Below are 26,305 nucleotides of genomic sequence, written 5' to 3'. Positions count from 1 at the left end.
AAGTTGACGACTGTGAAAAACATCGGATAATCAATGGAAGATAGCATTGCGTTAGTATAATATTAGCGGTTTTGAGAGAACATTCAATTATACTGATAAACAATTTAATCGACAGGGTAGAAAATGTTGGCATTAAATACTTTTTCCACACAATGCTCCGTTTATTCAACAATCATGATGTTGGACTTACCGAGTCACATACGCTGAAGAACCGCATTTGTGTTGATGTGACATCAATACCAGGCAAAAAATTAAAGTACTACCACTTTGGTCTTGAAAGCGTATTTTTTGTTCTTACAATGTTAACATTGTTGAACCATGACGAACATCTATTAATATTGTTTAATATATATTGTTTGAACCTAGTTTGTAGACTTAAAACTAGACTGTATCCAATAAATCTTGGGAGTTTCATGCATCAGTAAGCGTTAAATAAAAATTTCTTTTATGATCAGGCTTCAAGACTGTAGTCACAAAGTTCATCTTTAGAAAGAAGTGTCTCGAAATTCAAAAATTCGTTTGAAGAATGGCGATGACGTCATTCCCCTCGTATCTGTGCAGGATAACTCGTAATTATGATGGACATCGTCTGGCAATTCTCTTCCGCAAGGGGTTCGAATAACTGAGACTTTTAAATGACTTTTTTGTTTAATTTTCTTATATGTAATCAAAACAAAACTCGTTTTCTTAATTTCTTTAACACTTTCACCGCGGGAGGGCGCATTCTGCGCCAACGGCCAGACTGCGGGAGGCGCGTAAACGCGCCAAGAACGTACGCGTTTATATTCGTTCGATATACGTTGGCTTTGTTTGATCTACATCATGTTTGTTGACTATTTCCTCAAGCCTAGCGTAGTATACGAGGTAGAGGTCAAACCTAAATGAGCATGCGCGCCAAATTTGTAAACAAATGCCGCCATATTCGGTCATTTCTCGGCCGTGATTTGTAAGGATCGTGTGATCGGTTGTTGTTTTTCTCTCAGAGGGTATTTAAAAATGGCGATGCGGGCACAGTTTAACACCTACAAAGCCCTTGAGCATGTTTTTCTAGACACTTATAGTGGAATTGTCACTCTTCTTGAAACTGAACTAGACGAGATGGCGGAAGTCAAATTTCAAATTACAACTCTAATACAGAACTTGAATATGTTCCCAAACCAGTTGAGCAAACACAGAGATCGCAAGCAAGACACTGACAGGCAGGTAGGCAATCTGAGCATGCGACAAAGTGCGACAAAGGACCAGTGACTGACATCCCAAACGTTGATGGGGTATCCTGTGGATGTTGTACGACATCAATCTATCAATGACAATTACACATCGGACTGGCTACTAGTACATAAGCTTAAATAGAACATAGCTCTCTTTTGAATGTCAGATGATACCTGTTGTTTGAAGAAGAACTTGTAATAAATATGCATATTAATCTCATCTACGTGGAATATGTTTTAGCGTATGTGTTCCTCCTACTGAATTTGAGTTGATAAAACGTAAGTGGTAATTTTTAAAGTGTTACGCTGAGAAAAAGACATTTATATATTGAAATAACAAAAAATGCAACATTTTTTGATTTTTTTTGTAAAATCCAATATGGCCGCCATGATCACGTGATCTTCAAGGCGTGTCATATGACCTTTTGTGCATTTTTATGATGCTCTGTTCATATTGCAATACTCACTGAAAAAATTGTCCCGAATACTCAAATAATTACAAAGATATAGCACATGCATGTAATCAATATTTATAAGGCCATATACCCATAGAAAACTACGCACAGGAATGCACGTACAAAAATTAATTACGCAGTGAAAGTGTTAAATGCCGTTTATCTCTTCAAGTATATTTTCCATGATTTACATGTTTACAATTTTTATTGATAATTTTGTATCTAAACAAGGCAAACATTATGGACTATTTTTCCTTGCACATCTATAGTTTAGAAACATTGTGTCTTGTATGATTATTTAAGGCTCTGATTATAAATTAACTTCAGTTTTGCATTTCATAATCTGAATTACGAAATGGGGAAGTAATTTGCTTTTGATGTATTGCCTCATATATGCAACTGCAAGAGATTTATACTTCGTTGCGACGTACAGATAAGAAATATTGCCAGCGTTGAATATGCGTCGTACCTCTGCACCCTATAGAACAAATTGCCATGCCATAAATGTAAATAATGTACGAGACGTCAATGTATGATTAAAAGATTCACGGGTGCCTTACGTTGCAAAGAGGGTGAGTAAAGTCAGGGACCACCGTATATCATTTGAAGAGGACATTTTAGGAACAGTTAGCTAATCCTTCACACTTTATGACAGTTGCCAAAGTAGGCTACCATTATCGAATCGCAACCCTGTCTCCATGATGTTGTAATTACATATTCTATTAACTTTTATTAAATATCTGCGTAAAATTGTAAGTTGCAAAGTTATAAAATATGTTCCGTGATTGGTTGTGAATATACTGTTTTAGAGCAACTAGCATGTAATTTGAAATTTATTCATTACTGACACTAGAATCCTGCCATAAAAACGCTCAGCCATCAAAATCATTTCATTTGGTCAATTATGTTTCCCGCCCAAATTGCTTTGCCGCATTAGGGAGCCTTCAGTAATTACAGGGTGGGGTGGGCCGGGGGAATTGGGGGAGTGGTCACTTTTTAGAAAACAGTTCAAGGGGGAGGGTCACTTTTTATAAACCTAGCTTGGGGGAGGGTCACTTTTGACAGAAGCTGATATTATGGCCAAAACTTTGATTGTCTGTGTGATATTTCCTGAATAGGAAATCACCAACAAAATACGCACACACTTATAGACCCCCATGCATAGTGAATTGACATTTTGGTGAAATTCCAAAATCAATTTTCTTACACAACCATAGACTTGTAACCACTCTAGTCTAATCAAGAACAATAATCTTAATAATCAAGCATACTTAAATGCACAGATTTATCTAATTTTCAGTACTGAAATAAGATTATTCATAGTTTCATCATAGACCCCAATGCATAGTGAATCAACATTTTGGTGAAATTCCAAAATCAAATTTCTTGCACAACCATGGACTTGTTACCACTCTAGTCTTATCAAGAACAATAATGTGAATAATCAAGCATACATAAATGCACAGATTTATCTAATTTTGTACTGAAAAAAATTATTCATAGTTTCATCATAGACCCCAATGCATAGTGAATCGACATTTTGGTGAAATTCCAAAATCAAATTTCTTGCACAACCATAGACTTGTAACCACTCTAGTCTTATCAAGAACAATAATCTTAATAATCAAGCATACACAAATGCACAGATTTATCTAATTTTGTACTGAAAAAAAATTATTCATAGTTTCATCATAGACCCCAATGCATAGTGAATCGACTCGACATTTTGGTGAAATTCCAAAATCAAATTTCTTGCACAACCATAGACTTGTAACCACTCTACTCTTATCAAGGACAATAATGTGAATAATCAAGCATACATAAATGCACAGATTTATCTAATTTTGTACTGAAAAAAAAATTATTCATAGTTTCATCATAGACCCCAATGCATAGTGAATCGACATTTTGGTGAAATTCCAAAATCAAATTTCTTGCACAACCATGGACTTGTTACCACTCTAGTCTTATCAAGAACAATAATGTGAATAATCAAGCATACATAAATGCACAGATTTATCTTATTTTGTACTGAAAAAAATTATTCATAGTTTCATCATAGACCCCAATGCATAGTGTATGGACATTTTGGTGAAATTCCAAAATCAAATTTCTTGCACAACCATAGACTTGTAACCACTGTAGTCTAATCAAGAAAAATTATATCAATAATCAAGCATGCATAAATGCACAGATTTATCTAATTTTGTATTGGAAAAAACTATTCATAATTTCATCATAAACACCATGGATATTGAACCAACTTTTTAGATGAAATTCAGAAATCAATTTCTTGTACACAAATGTTCATTTTACTTCCCTATTTAAGCAAAGTACATTAAATACATTATCAAACATATATAAAATACAGATATAGCATGTTTTGTGGGGGTAAATTGTCAATAATTTGCCTGATAGACTCCATGTATGATTTGATATTTTTGGATGAAGCACTAAATCAGCTACATCTTGCCTTCTTATAGTTGCACACAATATGGTGACCCTCCCTAAAATGTATGAAATACCATATCTCTTCAACAATTCTTGCGTGATAAATTGCGACTGTCCCTCCAAAAACACCAGCCCTCCCCTATGTAATTTGTCCCTAACATAACCATTGAACCAATTGTTATGTAAATTAGCTGATACTGTTTTAGTTATTCCCGGGGAGAATACCGCAGTGGTTGGGGGAGGGTCAAGTTTTAGAATGTCGGATAAGGGGGAGGGTCACATTTTAGACAGGAGGATAGTGGGGAGGGTCACAATTTACGGTACAGGTGTTCGCGAAATTCCCCCGGCCCACCCCCCCTGTAATTACTGAAGGCTCCCTTACATTATCAGAGTTTTCCCGTTTTCTCCAGCGTCCATCATAAGACTATATATTATGAGAACAGCCACTCTGTGGTAAGATTCGATGCTTCTAGGCCTTGTTTGATAAGTCTTTTAATCACTCTGGTATTACTACGGCGACGTCTCTGTACTTGCGCGGTTTTCTCCAATCTGATTAAAATCAGATGTAGAGTACGGCGACGTCTCTGTACTTGCGCGGTTTTCTCTTGCTGTCGCCTCTCAGAGAAAACCGCGCAAGTACAGAGACGTCGCCATACTCTACATCTGATTTTAATCAGATTGTAGTTGCTGTGTAAGTTGGGTTCATATTGTAATAAACCGACTTGTGGCTTTCCGCAGAACTGAATTATTCGCTTCTGTTATTATTCTCATCTTCACATTACTTCACACCAACTGTACGTAAATAGAAGGCCTAAACCTTGATGAGGTAGACAGAATCTACGGATAATGTCGTGCACTTTGAAAATAATTATGCAAAGCAATGTCCGACGTTAAGCGTATATGTACCATCAAAACCCACAAGCTCCGTACGACGAGGTAGTAAAACACTAAACATCGCTGTCCTGCTGTGCAACAGTGAAAGTTACAGTTGAGGCCATTATTCTTCGGTGGGGCAAGTTGGTAATTACCTACCAATTTAGCTAGGGATATTGCAATATACAAGGGAATCCTAAGCCAAACTCTGTTTTCCTATCTGGAGCGGCAAGATGAAATCTAAACAAACACAGCGGGGAACAAATTTTACAGCCACCAATGGTGATCTGAGACCGGGATGAACCATAATGTACTCCACTGTCCACTTTATGTTTCAGATGAAACTGGTCAGAGAAACTGGTCAGCTGGTCAGAGAGAACTTTGGTAGGCATTTTGTGTGGCTCAGTTCATCGTGTAGTATGTTGAATACTGGTCTGATTGCCGGCTGGTTTTTTTACAGTACAAGTATTCTAAAATAGTATTTTGTCAATATTTTACTGGCTGCTATCAAATATTTCTTCACCCACAAAAAATTAAGCAACTAGTTGTGCAGGTCCACTTTTTGGTTGTGGCCTTCCAGGATGTTTTGGGCAATGGTACTGAGAATGAGATGGGTGATGACATGCTGAAGTGCCGTCTGTGGTGCATTTATTCTCTGAGCGATATTTACCATAGTTTCAACTTCATGTAGCTTTGTACAATTTTGTCATCTTGTCTCGAATTTCGATGGAGCTTTCAAGACAGACTGTAAAGTTGACTTTTTATGAGTCGCTGAGTGCTTTTGAATTAGACTCCTGTGAACCACACAGTAAAGACCGGCTTTTGAAAGATCAATGTACATGGGGTGATCTCAAACTTTTGTACAAAATACCATGTTCTGTAATGATGTTACTTCATGCAGCCTTTTCAAACCTAGTTATGTGTAATATTCATCAAAAAGAAGACAAGGCACGATATGATCTCTTAAGATCGTGTTTTATTCCTTGTAGTTTTCATTCCCCAATCCAGTCCCCTTTTAACGAACCTACATGAAAATGGTTCATCCCAGTCATCAGACCACCATTGCTGGCTGTAAAATCTCATTACCTGCTGTGTTTGTAAAAAAACCAGCCGGCAATGAGACCAGTATTCAACATACTACACGATGAACTGAGCCACACAAAATGCCTACCAAAGTTCTCTCTGACCAGCTAAAATACTGAAACATAAAGTGGACAGTGGAGTACATTATGGTTCATCCTGGTCTCAGATCACCATTGGTGGCTGTAAAATTTGTTCCCCGCTGTGTTTGTTTAGATCTCAGCTTGCCGCTCCAGATAGGAAAACAGAGTTTGGCTTAGGAAGTTCCCTTGGTATATTGCAATATCCCTAGCTAAATTGGTAGGTAATTACCAACTTGCCCCAATTCAAAATTGGCGGTAATGGTTATTATGGTGCTTGTCCGAGGGCGCTGTGAGCAATTTTGTAACTTTCTAATTTACTCAGCCTATAAAGTACGTTCAGCATTTAATGAAGATCAACACTAGCCTTACAGTGTTCTGTTTTTGTCTGTATTCTCCTTTTGTAGTCATCTTCAACCTGATGAAGTCCTACTTTGTAGACGTGTGCAAATTTATTCATCCGATATATATATATATATATATATATATATATATTATATATATATATATATATATTATATATATATATATATATATATATATATATATATATATATATATATAGCGTGCAAAGGGTTAATGAAGTAAATCTGAAGAAAAATTTTGGGGGTCGCATTTAACAATTGATGTATTGAGGGGGTCAAATTTTAGAAATATGATTTGGAGGGCGGTTGCTTTTTGCATTTCATTTGTAGTTTAAGTTCCATCGGCACCCCCTCCCTTAATTTCTCCTATCGATCACCACAGCTGAGGCTTATCGCACTGTCAGTCTAGCACGAATCTGCCGAAGTTTAGTCCTTCAATTGATTCTGTTTTGTTATTTATGTGCTCACAGACTTGGAGCAAGTCTAAAGTCTCTCCCTCTTTTACCTTATGCCTGAACTGCTCTGTTTTCGATCATATATATTATAGCCCAAACATGGGACTATGTGCCCGAGGGTAGGTGACCATTTGCCCTCCTTACGTCGGGCAAATGGTCTCCTGCCCCGAGGGTACATAGTCCCTTGTTTGGGCTATAATATTTTTATTACATGCCTCTCTTACTCACTTTGCACCAAAAATATTTACGTTTATTGGTATATTACAGTCAAATACTTTATTTTCATTTTAGACGAAAAACGGTTAAAATAGAACGATTTTCATCATCGAATGGCGCATTGATATATTTAAACTACCGTTATGCGGTTTATCAATATTTTCTTGCGAAATTTTCCAAAAACCGGATTTTCTGTGCAAAACATGAAATTTCAAGACTTTTACATCCAAAAGTTTTCAAGTTGAAAATAGTTCCGGTTCACTTTCAGTCCAGTGATGACTATGCGGCCCGCGACGTCATCGACGAGTTACCATTGAATCCTATGGAGCGCGCGACGTTCGATATACGAGGCATGTAATAATTGGTATTGCAGTGGCGACGCACATAGTCGGAACGCACCAAATTGAACTTCTCTACGTGGGGGGTATGGAACGAAAAAATTCAAATTTATATCGCCGCATTCTGCAATTGAAACCATGGATATTTTTCGCTTAGGGTCTGTCTACCTGAGTTCCGTGTGCCGTAAAAACTGAATACTATGAAAGATGTCTACGTAACCTTTAGGGCGGTACAGACTTTCGACACAAAATTGTCCATTTTGTGAAAAAATATGGTGAAAAACAAAGTCGTCGCGTGCGTTCTTAGCCTCAAAATTACTCACACCGCCCTAAATTTTAGCGTTTTACTCCGTCACCTTGTCGTCCCCAAATTAGATTTGGCCAGTGATCGATAGCGCAGATACTAAGCTTTGAGACTACGTATTCGGTTTTTGTATTAAAGCCGTGAGACGGAAATGTTAACTTAAAATGTGCCCAAAACACCATCGACCATGACCTAGCGAGTAAATAAAGCTGCCCTCTACCGATGACCTTTGCCATCTCTGTCGTTTTTTTAGAATTTCATTTTTCATCATCATTGCCTTTTAGTTCAGAAATGATGCTTTGTTTCCATTTTGTAACTTGTTATAAATGATTTTTTCCTTTCTTTTAACAAAGTAAGCCTACGTCTGATCATTGTAAAACAACCTACATACTTTTTTAGGAAAAAGGTGTTTTCTTTTAAGGCACATTAGCTGTATTTTAGGATTATTTTTAAATATGATTACAATCAAAAGTAACTAAGCCAAAGTTCTTCCCAAAATGTGATAAAAAAAGTTTTTAAATTTGGTGAAGAATGTACAATTTAGATTTGTAACAATACAATAATTTTTGGCTTCCAAATATGGATTCAAGTAATGACAGGGAATGCAAAAGCTATCTTTGAAAATCAGATAATATATTTTGGATTTTGGTGAGCATTGCAAAGTGCATGTGTAGAAAAGATACAGCTAATGGGGCTTTACTGTATATTTCAGGTATTATTTGCTCTTATGTCTAAGCACACATCCAGACATATATTGCCTTCAAAAATGATTGCAGGACTGCTGAGACTTTGGTTTAGTCATCTTGGTATTCATTTCAGATAGAATAAAATATTTCTGTGTCATGCATTTTGTAATTTATCTAAGGGTACTACACCCACACATTTTTTGAAACACATACAACACTTATTCCAAGCTTCCATATTGCCACAACTAAATAAAATTGCAGGACAGTCAGGAATATTGTTAAGGTTAACATTTTATTGCAAAATTAAATTAAAAAAGCAAAACATTCTTCTTGCACTTGCTGTGTCAGTTCTTTCACTGTATAGATGTGCCCCGATCTGCAAGTAGAAAACAAATGTTATGACAATACTTTTAATGGGAAGTATAAATAACATTTTTAGGTATGTATCCAATTAAAAAAAATACACCTTGGGTCTTCTTAATGTAAATGCATATTAACGTGGTAAATTACATTAGTATCAACTGAATCAATTATTTTCTTGCTATACATGTAATATGATTATGTAAATGAGCATACCTTCCCCTTAATACCCTATTCACTTCAAAGGTACTTTTTAGTTCTCCCTGCTATTTAGTGATTTCCTAATATAATGATATTGTTCGTTATCTACTACTCTACTTTCTCTTTCTATTGTGTATCATAATATACAACATCCCTGCATCTGTTTAAGTCACTTCTCATCGTACCTAGCAGTATTCCTGTATTCAAGGCCAAGATTTCTATATACACTATACTGTTAGACAGCCAGGTCATCTGCCTACTTAGTGGTTATCCTGCCGGGTGTACTAGACTTTTCTCAGTTAAAGGTTTACAGTCACCTGTAATCTAAATATGCCCATATATGGTCAAAGGGGCGTTCCTTGGTATTCAAAATGCCCGTGTGGGGGCGCTGTTTTTAAAAAGCGGCCACCCGCTTAAAATCTGTGATTGGTTAGATTTTCTCTTTCCATGGTAACTGTGGCAAAATTGGAACAGGTGACAGTATACCTTTAATATCCCTGAGCACAATACAGTCAGGTCATCTGCCTACTTAGTGGTTATCCTGCCGGGTGTACTAGATTTTCTCAGTTACTATCCCTGAACACAACACAGTCAGGTCATCTGCCTACTTAGTGGTTATCCTGCCGGGTGTATTAGACTTTTCTCAGCTAATATCCCTGAGCACAACACAGTCAGGTCTACTAACCTACCGATATTTAGTCATTAGATACATGTGTAAATGTCACTGCATAGATCACATAGAGCTCTCACATCATCAGCTGTTCCAACACCTAGTCATTTACTCTGGTAGCTTGAGACTTAGGCTGCGTTCACAAATAACGATTGGGGGGGGGGGGCTGGAGGAATCACGATAATAATCTTATTTTTTTCAGATCCCTCCTCAACACCCTAAATAATTTTCAAATGCTCCCCTCTATATGATCACAATTTTCAAATCCCCCCAATTACACAATCCCACATATTTGTAAAGGATGTGTATGCAGAAAAAATCACGTATTGCGGCGTTCCGCTCACAGGTGTTCAACACTACCTGCTATTAGCACTTTATAAAGTCATATTCCTGAGACAAGTTCATAAATTGATTCATCTTAAAGGCATCAGTGAACTTTTTGGATTTGTCATCCAACTCTGGCAGGTCAATTGTTGCTGCCGAAGAACACACAAAATGACGATCATGAGAGAGTAGGCAAATTATGAATTCTGGCTCATTGCCATATTGTCAAAAACTGAGCACAGTCACCTACCAGAAATTTGTTTCAAAAGTACAAGACATATATGAATTAAGTGCTACTCAAAATTGACAATACTGTTGACTAAAAAATTCCATCAAATAAATGTTTTAATCTCTGAAATTTTGGGTGTAATAATGGCAAATTTGGCTAAAAAATAAATAATTCCATTTAGTCACATATTTTTTCATTAAGTCCTCACTGTTCAAAGTTTTACTTTTGTATTATTTTATGACAAGAATGTGAAAATATAGAAAATCAAGCATGGTGACCCCATCTTTTTTCTTTAATGTTTGATTATTCTCATATGCCACAATTCAAAAATTCGCGATAACTTTTCAAGTCTCCTGGTCTTCCATATGTTGCTCTCTGGCCTTTATGTTTCACTGTCATGATCGTCATTTGACCGAAACTCTTCTTCAACTACCGTGTACATCAGAGTCAGAGCTATCTCTGCACTGCTCAGGTATGCAGTAACATTGACACTACAGTAGCAGAGCAGAATCTGATAGTGATACTTTGATAATTTTGACAATATTTTTGTTCTTTATACAACTGAGTTCTTGTTCTACACCCTATGGCATCTTGAACTGTCCAGTATTCAGCTTGCTATCACAGCCTGTGTATGTGTACCATGCATTTGTATCACTGACTGTCAGTCTGAACTCTAATTAAATTGTCACCAATTACATATTTATATATACAGGCTTTGTCGACAAACTGAATATTGTGTGTTTGAGCATGCTGTAGGGAGACAGCAAGAAACTGTAGTTGATATATTGCATAGAAATATCGCAAAAATCATCAACATTTGCAGCTTCTGCCCTGTATAACTAGGCTCATTTGGCTTTTTACGACAAATCACACATGTTTAGATATTTTCGAGATAAAAGTCATGAAATTTAACAAAAATGGGTCTAGATTTTGTTAAATTATTACCAACATTACAACAATTCGATGACATAAAAATGGTATTCATTTTTCATTGAATTACCTACAAAAACTTTGAATTGGAAAATGTAAAACATAAAAGGGAACCAAAAAATTTTCAAGTCCCCCCTACAGGTAGAGCAAAATTTTCAAGTCCCCCCTCTACTACCCCAAAATTTTCGAATCCCCCCCGAATTCCTCCAGCCCCCCTAACCGTTTTTTGTGAACGCAGCCTTACGAGTTTTATGCATGTACATATTATTGACACAAGTATTTTTATCCTACACATAAACAGATGCTTTTATATTTTAGAATGCAGCTTTTAGCATATCAAACAGGGCCATCAGATCTGTGTAAAAATATTTTTTGATGAAAGGGAAGAAATGTTATTTCTCTACGCAGAATGTTGCAATGGAAACTAATGAAACTGTCAGATACGAAGGAAGATTTTCCGCTTATCCCAAAGAGATGTTCTGCAAAACAACAGTTCCGTTAAACCCTGCAATATTATTTTAGTTGCAATCGATTACCAGACATGTTGTACGGCCTCCTTGGTTGCTTTGTTTTCACTTCCGGTTCGTACATAGCTGAAAATAAATCGCTCTCAGAATGCCATCTGATCTTCCCCAAGTCCGATTTTGCTTCAGCACATTAAATGATGAGTAAGGATAATAAATTTACTAAAACTTTAGAAATCAAACCCATGAGACGGAAATGTTAACTTCTCAAACGACGGTATTAATTTCGCAAGTTTCTGCCAGATATGTCATAACCCATCCACAATTGACATTGAACGTTTTTGCCGTATTTCCGAAAAAAATGTCAAATTTCTGGGGAAAAGCCATCAAACAACTGTCGGACCATCAATCTACTTGAACCAACGCACTTAAAACATATTTATCAAATTTAACGGTCAAAATTTAATGAAATTTGGAGAGCTCAGCTTACCTGATGTGTCGCCCTGTCAGTCAGCTTCTACTCGGTGGCGCCCGTCGTCTCGCCTTAACGACGACAGAATCTGGAATAGACACGCCTAGCAACAACGGAAAAATCGCCTATGTGCGTCCGCACTGTTGGGGTCACCTTATTTTCTTTCCACCTTCAGTGGACAGGGTAAGTCCCTTTTCAAGTCAACAATAACTAATCTACCTCTTGTGCGCTGCTCCTATTTCGGTGATGGCACTGCCATATTGCAGTTTTGTGGGTACCAAAAAGTTAAATTCAATCGATGAGGGGATGTGCGAAAGTGTATGTTCAACAAAATTTCAGAGGGAGGTCAGTTCAAAACAGATCGAATAATCCCCTCGATGTTTCGAAAACTATCGAAAATACGGAAAGGTTCACTTGAAGGGTTTGTCTCACATTTTTTGGGTTGATGTTTCCTTCTGTGAAAAAGGCCGAGATATTTCTCTTTGTCGTGGGGTTATGACGTAAACTAGAAAGAGGGAAAACACCGTTGGCATTATGCCAAGGCTTAAAATAGCAAGGGCAAAGTCCAGATGAAAGAACTGGCATTAGTCTCAGTGAGTGACCTAAAACTTTGAACGATTTATGCGATAAAATTTGAGAATTTGTGCCAAAGTATACAGTCTTAATGTTGTACCTGCGATTCATTTCAGTGAGTTGCTTATACCGTTGTTAAAGATTTAGTTTTACATGTTACTTGGCACATTACAGAGAAGAACGGTGATTTGCGTAAGTTGCATTAGGACTTTTATCTTGCTTTGATAAGAATTACCCCAATTATGTGGCCATATCGATATCAAGACAGAGAAAATGGAAGGAATATAACTTAAGCAGGCTGTCTCGACAGTGTTGATGTGGTTGCGAAATTAAAACGATATACACTTGCAGGCTGGCGCAGACCCGGGGCGCAGACCGTCTATTGCACGCGATAGTCCACAGGCAGGCGAGTTTCTGCTGCCAAAACAGCCCAGAGGGTGGGGCCAGTCTAAGTAAAAGCTAATGATTTAGAGATTCGTTGTTAGCTACTGCCAATCCCGACGATCTTTAGGTGAATACTCTCCCAGTTGTCGATCACGTCACATTCGAATACAACACATAATTACACGGAATGGAATAATGACATGGACATCACTCAAACGGGGAAAACCATATTGCGCGCGCATGCAGGTGACACCACCGGTTGTTTAAAAAGATGTTGCCGTCACATCCCTCGAGCACATTCTTGATTTTGCCTTCGCTATACACGTATAACGCTTACGCCATGTTGTTGTGCTATTTCATTCTCGAAATGGCACACTTCATCATGGATTGGCCACAGTTCTCTGGAGCTTCAATGGCTACGTCTTTTGACACTGGTAAGATTTTGCTGAACACAGATCATATTTTCTGTAGGCTATTCATATATTTGCTCGCCCTTGTATTGTGTAAATATAGTTTTGTATTTTCTTACATGCGTCATTGCAAAAAAATCTATACGTGTAAAGCTTCTACCCTTGGAAGATTCAATTTCTGTGTGGTCTAACTTTTAGTCTCTCAACGAACTGCCTTCAACCAACAACGATTGGTTGCCTCATATACAATCTCAACAAAAAGTGTCGTGTTGGAGACATAGTCATTATCATAAATTCTTAGTTGACTTTGAGGCAGATTTTGAGGCAAAACAATTTACCGATGGTGTTGTTTTTGGTGTCTGTAATTGTATTAGCAGGCTCAACGGTAATCAAGCCGCCAAAATGTGACGAAATTCATATGTCACCAAGCAATGGGATGTCGTATATACAGCATGCCCATGTCTCAAACAGTGAAGACACGATGGCGATGGCCACATCAATACTACCTGCAACCATTGGGTAAATACATTAACATTTGAAAATCTGATTTGTTCCTAAGAATTGCCAATGGAAGCGAGATTATTTTTGGTCAAGTTGAGTATCCCCCCCCCCCCCCCGAACGTATTCCATGATCAGATGCAATTTTTACAAGTTGATTAAAGGGGCAGTTCTCAATGCCTAGTCCTCGCATTAGTTGTTGATATTGTGTATTTACATGGTGTTAGCCCATTATTTTCCTTTGATTTTTTATCATGTTGGACAATTTGCTTTTAGATAAAGCCAAGAAATGGCCTGTCCCTTTAGGAAGTGCATAACAATCAATGAGCGACCGCGTTCTCAGTGTATACATTTCTATAATTTGTATATTTGTGTAATGGGTGTTTGTTCCTTGCCACAATATGTAGTGGCAGTGGTTATTGGGAAATGTAATGGTTTAATCAGGAATTGCAATGACAGGGAAGAGGGGTTACAATAGTGCGAGACGACTAATGCCACAGTCCGTATAAGCTATGACTGCATGATCGAATGAAAATGACAGAAACACGGTTACTCCACCGAGACAAAAATTACTCTATGAAAAGACTCTACGGCGAAAAAAGGCACTATTTTCTCATCTTTAACCAACAATCTTAATTTTCTCGTCGTTACAGAACTGGAGATACTGTGGATAACCTAGACAATACAAATGAGAAGTCCCTGGTACTTCAACACTGTGTGACTGATTCGTGCAGATTCGAATATTCCTGCGTTATGCAAATATCATCGACGCCTGATTCTAACAGTCAAGTTGGACCCGATGTAGGGGGGGATATGATGGGACTCATAATTTGACAAATTAGAGTCTCAGACGGGGTTACTAAAACAATGTACATAAAAACACTTACAAATATACCCCATATTACATTTATATTGTTGTAAATATAGACTTGAGAATAAACTAACACAACTACGAATATTAACTAGGGCGAGCGACGTGGGGCAACGGTTTGCAGCAAGTGTGTAAGTAGGTCTGGTAAACTCCCAGTTGGCTTGTGTCGTACGTTTTTCATCTAGCGGTTTCAAATCTACACTAATGTAACTTTCTGATCGACAAGGCTAGACCGCATAAAGGTTGTTTCAATTCGTGCATTTGTAAATTTGACTTTTTTATAGTTATTTCGCTTTGCATAATTTTCACTTACGATGTCCACATTTCGCAGTAGGCTTACATATAATGGATTTATGATTTTGAGTTCGCATGAAGAGTAAAAAGATACGTTGTATACTGTACATAAAACATGTAGAATAAAAACACTCGGATAGTCGGCAAATAAAACCAAAATGACTAAATGTACACCTCCTGCGTCCGTGTCTGTCTCGTCTGACTGAAAGTTTCCTCTTTTTGCAGTGGAGAAAAAACGTCAAATGACCGAATCATATTTTAAGCAGAACCTGAAGTATATATTTACTTCTTTATCCCATAATATTTTCTCAACCCTTTGGTCACACTGAAAATTATAGTGAGTAGACTATAAGCATAAATTCTTAAACATCTTGAACTGGATACCCGTTTTTGCACTACGTTTCTCTTGACGTTATTTGTGTATGTGAGAAAGTACGTGCGTGGTTTTAGTGTATGGTATGATGAGTTTTTGTCTAGGATCTCAACTTCGTCTTTTGGTTTTCATCCTTTTTGAGTGTGGACGAAGGCCAAAAGACGAAGTGGAGATCCTAGAAAAGATGAGTATTTGCCGATGTTTTTGTTAATTTTTGTATGACTTTTTATTCAATGTAGGTCCATTAAGATATTTCAGATCTGCCGTCCGGTAGCATTATTTGTTATCAAGTACCCATTTTAGTTTCAAAATGTTTTCATTAAGTCCCCGACCCAGCGAAGAGTCAAATTTTTTCGAGTACTCACTCCATTCCCCGGCCTTTTCGGTCCAAAGTTGGTTTTGAACGCAACCTTATATTCTATTTTTTCTGAAATTAAAGCAATGAACTCTTCACCAAAGTCTCATCTAAATGTATTGACTCTGAATGTCGACTCAGAGAGGGTTTATGTTGACATTCATTGCCTTGCTTGAGCGCTTAGCAAGTGACCCCGCATGACCCAGACATGTTAATGCCAGGACAGTGTGCTCCGGAGTATGCCTTTGTCGCCGAAAAAAATTAAACCATTTCCCAAGACTGAAAAAAGCACATGTATCAGATGTATATACACTTTATATACTTGTCTTGTCATGATTCGGTGCCAGGGCCAAGGTTCAATTAAACATGAAGGCTAATATATCCGAACAGTACGAATCATGGTTCATTCAATACGATGAACTCTTGTCGAGGTTGTCAAAAGAACATTAACACGAGCAGTGAACAGATATAGGTCGTTGAGTGCGCACAAAGACTGCTATAATCAATGGAGATCACAGATACGTCGAGAAGACATATACACAGCTTGATGCATAGATAGCTAACAAGGACATATTAAAATGCTGAATGTGAAAGTCTTCTATATTCACAGAAAAACTTCAAGCAAATATGAAAAACAAAAATAAAAAGGACCAGGTCTTGAACAAAGGATGCGCGAAATCTTGTTTTTCTCTTACCCTAGATAAATGCTGGATTTTCCCGGTCGCTATTTCGGTGTACAGCGTCATTTGCTCAGCCGGGTTTTTCCCAGCTTCACTCATTATGCACATTAGCATCAGTTTACCTTTCGTTATAGATACTATTCAACCCCTTGAATTGTCGACTTACATAGAGGACTGTTTTTGAAAGCTGTGAGTGAACTCATTATCAGTCCGAGTTATGTCCATATAGAGGATAGTAGGGAAGAGCCAATAGCGTACCGTATATGTAATGAAATTAAGGCAAGAACCAATCACGTACTGTATATGTAACAAGGGTCAAAGGTTACGTTGGTTCACTTTGTTCAGATCGCGATATGACCTGACAGATCCACCGATCGAGTGAGACTGTTGGCTACCCGGAAGTATCTTAGCTCCAGTCGATTGGCGACGTTCTACAGTGTTAAAAATTGTAAGATTTCTTCAGGAATAGTTTTCTGAGTTTCTTAACCCTTGACCATATTCGACAAAGAGTTATTGGACGTTTTTCGTTCTCTTTTCCAGCTTTTGGTTAACTTCTCGGCGATTGATCCGGCGCGCGTTTTTCTGAGCGAAGGGTCAATCGTACCGGGCAACGCATGGTGATCGAAAAAATCGTGCTCCATCGTGCTCCGATGACCGACTAAAACAGTTGACCCATCTTTGCAAAGCTTGAAACATTCTCCATACTGCAGATGGCAAGGTTAAATTGAAATTTGACCAAAAGTAGGCGATATTTGGCGACAAATAACTTACTGTAGATTTACAAGGGTCAAATGCTGATTTCTAGGAGCCGTACCCGGCCAGGAAATTCATCCAAATAAGTAATTTTCAATGTACTAACCACTTGTGTCGGTCACCATCTTGGCCGCACTGAACATTGTGCGTAAGTCTACATCTTAAAACTACCCAATGCTAAAATAAAGGGCGAAATCAAGCCGAAAAGTTCCAAACTCGTTGCAATGTACAAGCCAAGGTTGCATGGTTAATTATTCATGACGTTGGCGGCGGCAGGTTCGCTGATTGGTCAATCGTAATATCCTCTCTATGGACATAACCCGGACTGATTATAGGGAATGTAAACGATGCGACCCTATGACAGTGCAAGTGTGGATAGACTCGCTCCAAGTCTGTAGGCATATAACCGACATCACAACAAGATATATTGAGGGAATAATCTTCAGCAGACTCGCGTTAGTGGTAGGCTATGGCGTTGATTGCCTTTCATAATTAAGTTATGCCATTTGTTAACACGACATGCCTTTCGTAATTACGTCATGGCATGATGAGATGCAAAATGCGATCATTTGAACATGAAGACTTGATTTTGATTTTAAATATGGCAAAGTTTTGTGTAACTTGTTTCTCTATAGTTTCAAACTTTACACGGCGATCACGATTTTCATTGCTGATTTGATAGGAGAATGGTTGATAGTTTCACTTGGGAAATTTTGAGCAAACGTTTACATGTCAGTCTTTTACTTCCAAGGCGCATACTATTATCAGTGGCAGACCAATAGCACTTTACTTGACGTGGCTTTTGACCAACGCGGCAAGTGTCAGTATAATCAAAATCCAGTTGAGTAAGACCTGCCATTAAATGGTCATACTCGATGGAAAATGTTCATATGATACCAGGTCATGCAATATTATGATATCGATTATTGGCTCATGCGTTGTGTGTGTTTTCACACAGTGATTTAGCCATCCAGTACTTCCATGCGCTTCACTATAATGTTTTGAGTTCAAGTGACTATTTCCAATAACTACTGTTCTATTTCTCATGACAACATAGTTATTTTCCTATTTTTACACAAGCAAAAAGTAGTTTCTAAACTAAGATCCGGTGATAGCCAAGATGTAGATCTACAAAACATGAGAGACTTCTCAACATGGCGTTGATGAAAATTGCCGTCTTTCTGCTTATATACTGTTTAACTATTTTCCGCTCATTCCTATAGCAAGCCAGTTTGAATTGTCCACCTATGCCTACAATTCGACAGTAAATCACGCCATAGATAATGTCAAAGGGAGCCGTAAACTAAAATTAGTAACATAACAAACGATGACTTCACAAAATGATCAAACAATAAACCCCCTATTTTGCTTTAAAATATAAAAGAGACATTGTACTGCAGAAAATAGAGTACTAAAATCATGAGAAATCACTTAAATTTTAAATTCAACTAAAATGGATTGACCAACGATAACGGTCTAATTCTTTCATGGCTACATCTCTGTAGTCACTGTTCAGATCCTTTGTGCTCGCTCTCAAATTGACAGCCGTGCGAGTTGCTGAATTAGTCTGGTCCCTGCCCCATTTCTACCGCTGGCTGCGCTGCTGTAGCGCCAGCAGCGTTAGAAAAGGGGCAGGGAGCCAGACTAGTTGCTGAATGTGCACTTCGGGGGAATTTCCGTGCATAATTTAGTTACTCATTTACAGCGTGACCACTATAAAAGAGTTGTCGGATGACGCAGTCGATATATACTTGAAGTGTCCACAGTCGATTTTGTTGAAGCTCCGATGATCTACAGCGTATTTCAAAGTGTTACACCGCACTTCGTGATTTCCAAACCCCGGCGGTGGCAGTCTCTGGATGGGTGGGTACCCACGCTCGTTAGCAGAGTTTGAAATGTACCCCTTTTCCCAGAATTTTTCTCTGAAAAACACCCCCTTTTTGGGGAAAATCTGGGAGAAAATCACTGCGAAAAACACCCCTTTTTTCCGATATCTGGGAGATTTTACCTAAATGTTTGCCAAGACATTTGAATACCATAATTTACCAATTTCAAAGCAAGTGTGCTGACTCTTGGTGAAAAAGGAACACATAAAATACACTTGCTTAGCATGGGTTGATTATGTGTTTGATGTGCACAGTAACAGACTGCCTTCTTCAATGTATGAAGAACCAGACCTATTCTCGGAGGGTGATCTGAAAATGTACCCCTTTTTCTCGATTTCACGGACCTAGATGTCTCCGTGATGTCCGACGAAAATCACCCCTTTTCCGCGAAATTTCTAACGAGCGTGCGTACCCGGCTGCTCCGAGACTGCCACCACCGGGTTCCAAACATGCTATAGCATGCTACCGAGGCCCGGGGGGGGGGGGGTAACTCCCATAGATGGCTATACGGGAGGGTCCGCGCGAAAGGGGACGTTTTTTTTGCACTGTTTGGTATCAGAAAGGGTATACTTTTCACGAGGTGTTGGTATGAGAAAGGGTCCGGTTTTAAACACAAACTGACATTTGTTAAAAAATCATGCTGTCAACACTGGAAACCCATGTATCTACATCCCAGATCTACCATCAATATTTCCGATCTGTCGGTTGGACTGTTGGTACCCCTGGTACGCAAGGCGAGTGAGTCGTATCCGTATACGTATGGTATTGTATGGTATCAGATAGCTGTGGAAACGCAGCTATCTGTTGGCGGGGTAGCGTGAGTTGCTATGCGGGTCAAAGGTCAATCCCCCCACCCACATAGCAACTCACGCTACCCCGCCAAGAGATAGCTGCGTTTCGACAACTAGGTATCAGAAAGGGTAGGTTTTTTTGCTCGAAACTGGTATCACAACAGTTTGGGTTTCCATGTTCGTGCGGAGCCCCCCCCCCCCCCCGTACTATTAGCCATGGAGTTACCCCCCGGGTACCGAGGAAACGAAAGCCTATTGGTTTGTCCCGACTTTTTGCTTCGCAGGATATTCGGTGGGAAACCACAGTCCAATCAAGTGTCAACAAAGGTGAGCGATCGGCATTCGGCCTAGAAGACTTGCAAAGTTGTCTCTTAAAGTAACTCTCGAAAGTATTGTTTCTGTGCATTCAATATTTGAACTATAACAGGGATGTACTCGATGTTACCATGCAACAATCAGTGAAGACCATAAGTTACTGAAGTTAGGAGGAAATAATCTCCTGTTGGATTCCCATGTTTACCAACATTGCATATTTGAATACATGGTATTTATTCAATCGTATATGATGTTTCTTGCGCCTTCTTGAGGAAAAATTAAGACTGACAGTATGTTTTTTTTTTCTTCTATTAGAGCACGTGTATGTTGTCAGCCCAAAAGAGACTTTAGCAACAGGAATTCAACTGCAACCGTATGTGATGTTGGTGGTGGTAGTGAAGTTGACGATGGTGGAAAATATCAGATAACCAAGGGAAGATAGCATTGTGTAAGTATGATATTATCAGTCTTCAGAGAACATTCAATTACATTAAACAAATTAATCCGACATGATAGAAAATGTTGGCATTAAATATGCCTATCGTCCATAATGCTGTGTTTATTCAACAATGTTACCGAGTCACATACGCTGAAGAACAGCATTTGTGTGTGATGTGACTTCAATACCAGGCACAAAATTAAAGTACTACTACTTTGGTCTTGACAGGTAATGTTCTTACATTGTTGAACCTTGACGAATTCTATTTCTATTGTCCATTATAGTTTGTTGACTTAAAACTAGACTGTATGCCATAAATCTTATAAGTTCAATAAAAAGCAAATTCTTTTACGGCCAGGTTTCAAGACTGTAGTCATGCTGTTCATCTTTAGAAAGAAGTCTATGGAACTTCAAAACTCCGTTTGACGAATGGTGATGACGTCATTCCCACGGATCCGTGCAGACTAACTCGCAATGATGTTGGATATCGTGTAGCACTCTCTTCCGCAATTGGCGGTTCGATTTGAAAGTTTTAACAAGTTTTATTAATTTTTAAATGCATTTTATCTGTTCCAGTAAGTGGTACCACGGTCCCCCACATGGGAGAGACCGTGGTGGTACCTTGCGTTGCATTTTAGGACATTTTAGGAACAGTTAGCTAATCCTTCACACTTTATGACACCTGCCAAAGCAGGCTACCATTGTCGAGTCGCAATCCTGTCTCTATTTTGCTGTAATTACATATTTTATCAACTAATGTTGAATATCTACGTAATTGTAAGGCATAAAGTTATAAAACAGGTTCCGCTTTTGGTTTTGAAATATACTGTTTTAGAGCGCGTAATGTAAAATCTATTCTTTACTGACACTAGGGTCCTATGATAAAAACTCTCGGCCATCAACAGTCATTATTTCGTCAATTATGTTTCCTGCTAAAATTGCTTTACCGCCTTACTTTAGAGTTTTCTGGTTTTTTGCAGGGTTCATCATTAGAGTATATATTATGAGAACCGCAACTCTATTGTGAGATTAGATGTTTCTTGGACTTGTTTGATTAGTCTTGTAATCACTCTGGTATTACTAGTTGCTGTGTACGTTGGATTCATATTGTAATAAATCAACTTGTAGCTTTGAACATAACTGAATCAGTCGCTTCTATTAGTATTCTCATCTCCACATTACTCCTCCACAACTGTACGTAAATATATTAATGGGTAGCTTTGGTTTACTGGGACGACGTGACAAAGCTCGAATTTCGTTTGGGGCACTTCTCCGAACAGTGCATAGCTTAGGTTACAGTAAAAAATATATTGCTCGGTAAAGAAGCCTTAACGTGAATGAGGTAGATAGAATCTACGGATAATGTCGTATACTTTGAAAATAATTATGCAAAGAAATGTCCAACTTTAATCGTATATAAACCATCAAAAATCGGTTACGACGAGATAGTAAAAGAGTAAATATCGCTGTCTTCCTGTGCAACAGTGAAAGTTAATAGAGATAAAAATGTAAAGTCACCTCTAGACTTTACCTTAGTTTACCAATAAGTGAAATTACAATAGATAGTCAACTATCGAAGGCTACAGAAAAATGGTGATCAAAACCAAAGGTGATTCTTTTCTAGTTTCTTCCATTGTATTGAATAGCAATCTATATTAACTTTGCGTTTAAGCGATACTAGGATGTCAAATTTATCTAAAAACACAACTGTAGGTCAACTGTAGGTCTATTTTAAGAGTTTTCTCGACAGCTATTATCATAGCCTGGAAGATCACTCGTACTAAGGCGCTCCCACCCTTGCAAAATTTCCTTTACAAAATACACAGGTTGGAATACTAGAAATTCCGCTGATCTTGATGGGGTTGAAGTTACCTAATGCTATATACATTTAAAACGCTATTCTTCATGGAGTCTATGCCCCGATGAAGAAATTGACCAGTCCATCATATTACATGGCTGCTCGACCTTTTGGATCGACACTTCTTGTGCGTTCTTCCCCGTTTCAGTGTGAAAATAGCGACGCCCCATGGCAGTTGTGTAAGTACCGAACGTGCTAAATTCAATCGAAGAGAGAATAAGCGGTACAGTATGTTCACCAAAATTTTAGAAGGAGGGCAAACAGATCAATCCTCTCCATGTTTCGAAAACTATCGAAAACAGTGAAAGGTTCAGTGTTAGGTTTTGTCTAATATTTGTTATAGGGTGTTAGGTGGATGTTTCATTCTGTAGAAAAAGCCGAGATCTTTCTCTGTGCTGTGGTTATGACGTAAATTCAAAGGAGGCCGTTGGCATTTCGCCAAAATAGCAACGGGAAAGTCCAGATTGAAAGAATTGACATAAATTATGCACGATAAATACTGTGAATTTGTGATAAAATATTGGTAGTCTTTATGTTGTACATGTGATTTGTTTCAGTGAGTTAAAATGTAAACCGTTGTCAAATATTTGGTTTTCCTTGTAGCTAGACAAAATATTACAATTTACACAATATAACAAATGTTACAAATTAGGGAAAACCCAATGCATCTGACAGGATAGTTCAAAGTTGTGATTGTCACCAGTAAAAGCTACTTTTGTACAACATTCACAGTAACCCCACCCTACGATGGTAACCGTCCACAAACTCCCAGAACACTCCTACTGTGGATAAGCTGTTTGTCTTGGGGGCCTTTCACAAACAACAAACAGAAACATACTCCTTAATTTTAGGACGATGTAGGATTGTTTACACCTTTCAGTGATCCAAGTATTATTCACTTTTGCCAGATTGAATACAAATTAAGACTCTGCGGTTTGTGCAGAAGTCGATGAGGCTGGAGCACCACGACCAGTACCGTCGATCATATTGCCAATAAGTGCACTGCTCTCCGTCGTTTAGACAATAGCAAAAGTTAGATTGCCGTGACAGAAAAAGGTTGTCCTCTGTAAGGGTCACCCATTCACATCGACTATCTTGTATTGATTGTCTGAAACTTTTGTTTTTTTTCATCAACAGCCATTATTACCTCTGAGTGCGAGGCACGGCCTGGCAGTAGGCCAAGCACAAATAAGAATGGGTTTGCAATATATGTACTTATTTATAACGTTAGAGCAGTCGATGTTGGCATGCACCCAATATGTATGGAAAAAGAGTTTATTGTAGTCTATCGGTTGTCTTGAAGTGGGAAAGTATTATTCAATCCCATTTAACTAAAGCAATAAAGGCTGTTTGTTCTTGACATCCGTGGAAGCACAAGCAGTTGTTTACAGCTGACACCCATTAGACCTTCGTTCTCTTACGAAACACTGAAACTCGAACTCTGCAAAAATCGGACGGATCTATCGCGTTCGGTTCCGTCCCTCCATTTCTCTTCTGGCGTTATCTATATTCACCACGTTCGAGTAAATTGCTGGAAGTGCATGACAAAGTTTTCCTTAATTATTATGCACCCCTTCATTAACTCTTAATCTTTCCATAACGATGGTTGCTTTTCAACAAAACAATATTTGTATGGTACTATTGACCAGGATCAGTCTCTATAGGCCCTATAGCCTCTATACGACTATTATTACCTTGTCGGTTTTAATGACGCTACATGCGTTTGCGGCCTTTGACTCTGTGGCAACTTATTTAAGCATTTAAAAAAATTATTCTCCACACGTCTCGCACGGCAGCTGAAGAAAGCCAGCCTTCAAGCATAGCATCTGTCCAACTGTTGTCATCACATGATGCATATGTCACCTTAAGATCCCCCCCCCCCCGCACTGTGGCACGAACGGTTTGCAAATCATTCATGTTCGAACAAAATAGACACACGAAGTGAAAAAACAGATTATATTTCCTTATACGAAGGGTGTTCTCCACACACCATGAATGACATAATCAAAATTAATAGACTGGTGTGCTACTTAGTATGAGAGACATGCTCTATAATGAAAATTTAAAGTTACATTGCCCAATAAGGCTAGTCTTGTATGACAATATTTTAAAGCATTTATTTTCCAGCTCTTAAGAAAGGTTTAACATGTTCTGTAAATTGTGAAACAGAACAAATTGCATTGTATTCTTTCAGTTCCTTTCTCTGGAGATTCTGTGTACGTGTTGAGAATAAAATGCCGCGATATAAAAGCCATTTTGTTTTTCTTATATTGTATTGTATACCCTAACGCGTACCCATGTCATGACCCGTGTCTTACGTTGGACAATTGTCGTACAAAAGGTCGGACGAAAAGAACCATCATTTGAAGGAAAGACAGCTTTGACAGGACCCCTAGCGACTGTTTGTGTCGTTCTTGCACAAACGCGAGGTCAACGTACGACGTCGTAAAGGTGTATGACAGATAAGCGTTTGGAAAGTCCCAAAACAAGTCTGAACAAGCGACCTAGCGGCCGATATAGCTCCGCTGTATTTATGTAGAGAATAACTATTTTTGACACATGTTGGTGGAGAAGATGGAAATCTTGATAGCTCAATGCTATGGCCAGAAAAAAGTGGCTAAAATAAGCTGCAAAATACACGATTGAAGATTTCATCATACTTTGAATATATCACATCGAATCATCTCTAAGAACATGTCAACCAAAGCTATATGATGAGTAGTTTTGTGAGAATAAAATTTCTGACAAAAAATGGCAACAATTGCCCCCAAAAATAAAGATTGCAGATTTCATCATAATTTCAAAAGATCAAATTTAGTTCATCTATAGAAACCTGTATTCCAAATTTCAAAGCTGTTAGACCAGTACTTTTTGAGAAACACATTTTTTGACCAAAATGGGAAAAATTACCCCAAAAATTTAAAATTGCAGATTTCATCATTATTTCGATAAATATCAATTAGTTCATCTATAGAAACCTGTATACCAAATTTCAAAGCTATCAGATTAGTAGTTTTGGAAATACACATTTTTTGACCAAAAATGGCAAAAGTTGCCCCAAAAATACAAAATTACAGATTTCATCAGAAATTCAATATATCCGTATTACTTGGCTCATCTGTAGAAACCTGTATACCAAATTTCAAAGCTGTTAGACCAGTACTTTTTGAGAAACACATTTTTTGACCAAAAATGGGAAAAATTACCCTAAAAATTTAAATTGCAGATTTCATCATTATTTCAATAAATATCATTTAGTTCATCTATAGAAACCTGTATACCAAATTTCAAAGCTATCAGATTAGTAGTTTTGGAAATACACATTTTTTGACCAAAAATGGCAAAAGTTGCCCCAAAAATACAAATTACAGATTTCATCAGAAATTCAATATATATTACTTGGCTCATCTGTAGAAACCTGTATACCAAATTTCAAAGCTGTCAGACCAGTACTTTTTGAGAAACACATTTTTTGACCAAAAATGGCAAAAATTGCCCCAAAATTACAAAATTGCAGATTTCATCATAATTTCAACAATTATCATTAAGGTGATCTGTAGGAACCTGTATACCAAATTTCAAAGCTATCAGATGAGTAGTTTTGGAAATACACATTTTTTGACCAAAAATGGCAAAAATTACCTCAAAAATGCAAATTTGC

At 38.0% G+C, this 26,305-nt stretch overlaps 1 protein-coding gene and 2 long non-coding RNA genes across 4 annotated transcripts in view; 2 read left to right on the top strand and 1 right to left on the bottom strand.

The window, feature by feature from the left end:
- LOC139151938 (uncharacterized) overlaps nt 1–21,926 on the top strand; it is a 35,322-nt gene extending 13,396 nt beyond the window's left edge. Inside the window, exon 3 of the long non-coding RNA XR_011556512.1 lies at nt 21,145–21,926. This is a non-coding gene — a long non-coding RNA (uncharacterized lncRNA). The remainder of the gene's footprint in view (nt 1–21,144) is intronic.
- LOC139151940 (uncharacterized) overlaps nt 1–26,305 on the bottom strand; it is a 116,633-nt gene that overhangs the window by 66,308 nt on the left and 24,020 nt on the right. The gene's annotated exons all lie outside the window — the stretch shown is intronic.
- Nucleotides 13,404–15,343, top strand: LOC139152391 (uncharacterized). 2 transcript variants are annotated; one of them, XR_011556620.1, is made up of 3 exons: nt 13,404–13,555; nt 13,909–14,050; nt 14,683–15,343. It is a non-coding gene; the product is annotated as an uncharacterized lncRNA (long non-coding RNA). The 2 variants fall into 2 exon arrangements; XR_011556621.1 differs by having other exon boundaries at nt 13,408–13,555; nt 13,906–14,050.

This window comes from Ptychodera flava, chromosome 15, assembly GCF_041260155.1.
Source record: "Ptychodera flava strain L36383 chromosome 15, AS_Pfla_20210202, whole genome shotgun sequence".
Lineage (NCBI taxonomy): Eukaryota > Metazoa > Hemichordata > Enteropneusta > Ptychoderidae > Ptychodera > Ptychodera flava.
The sequence above is the reverse complement of the archived record's forward strand: the minus strand, read 5'-3'. Positions and strand labels throughout refer to the sequence as shown.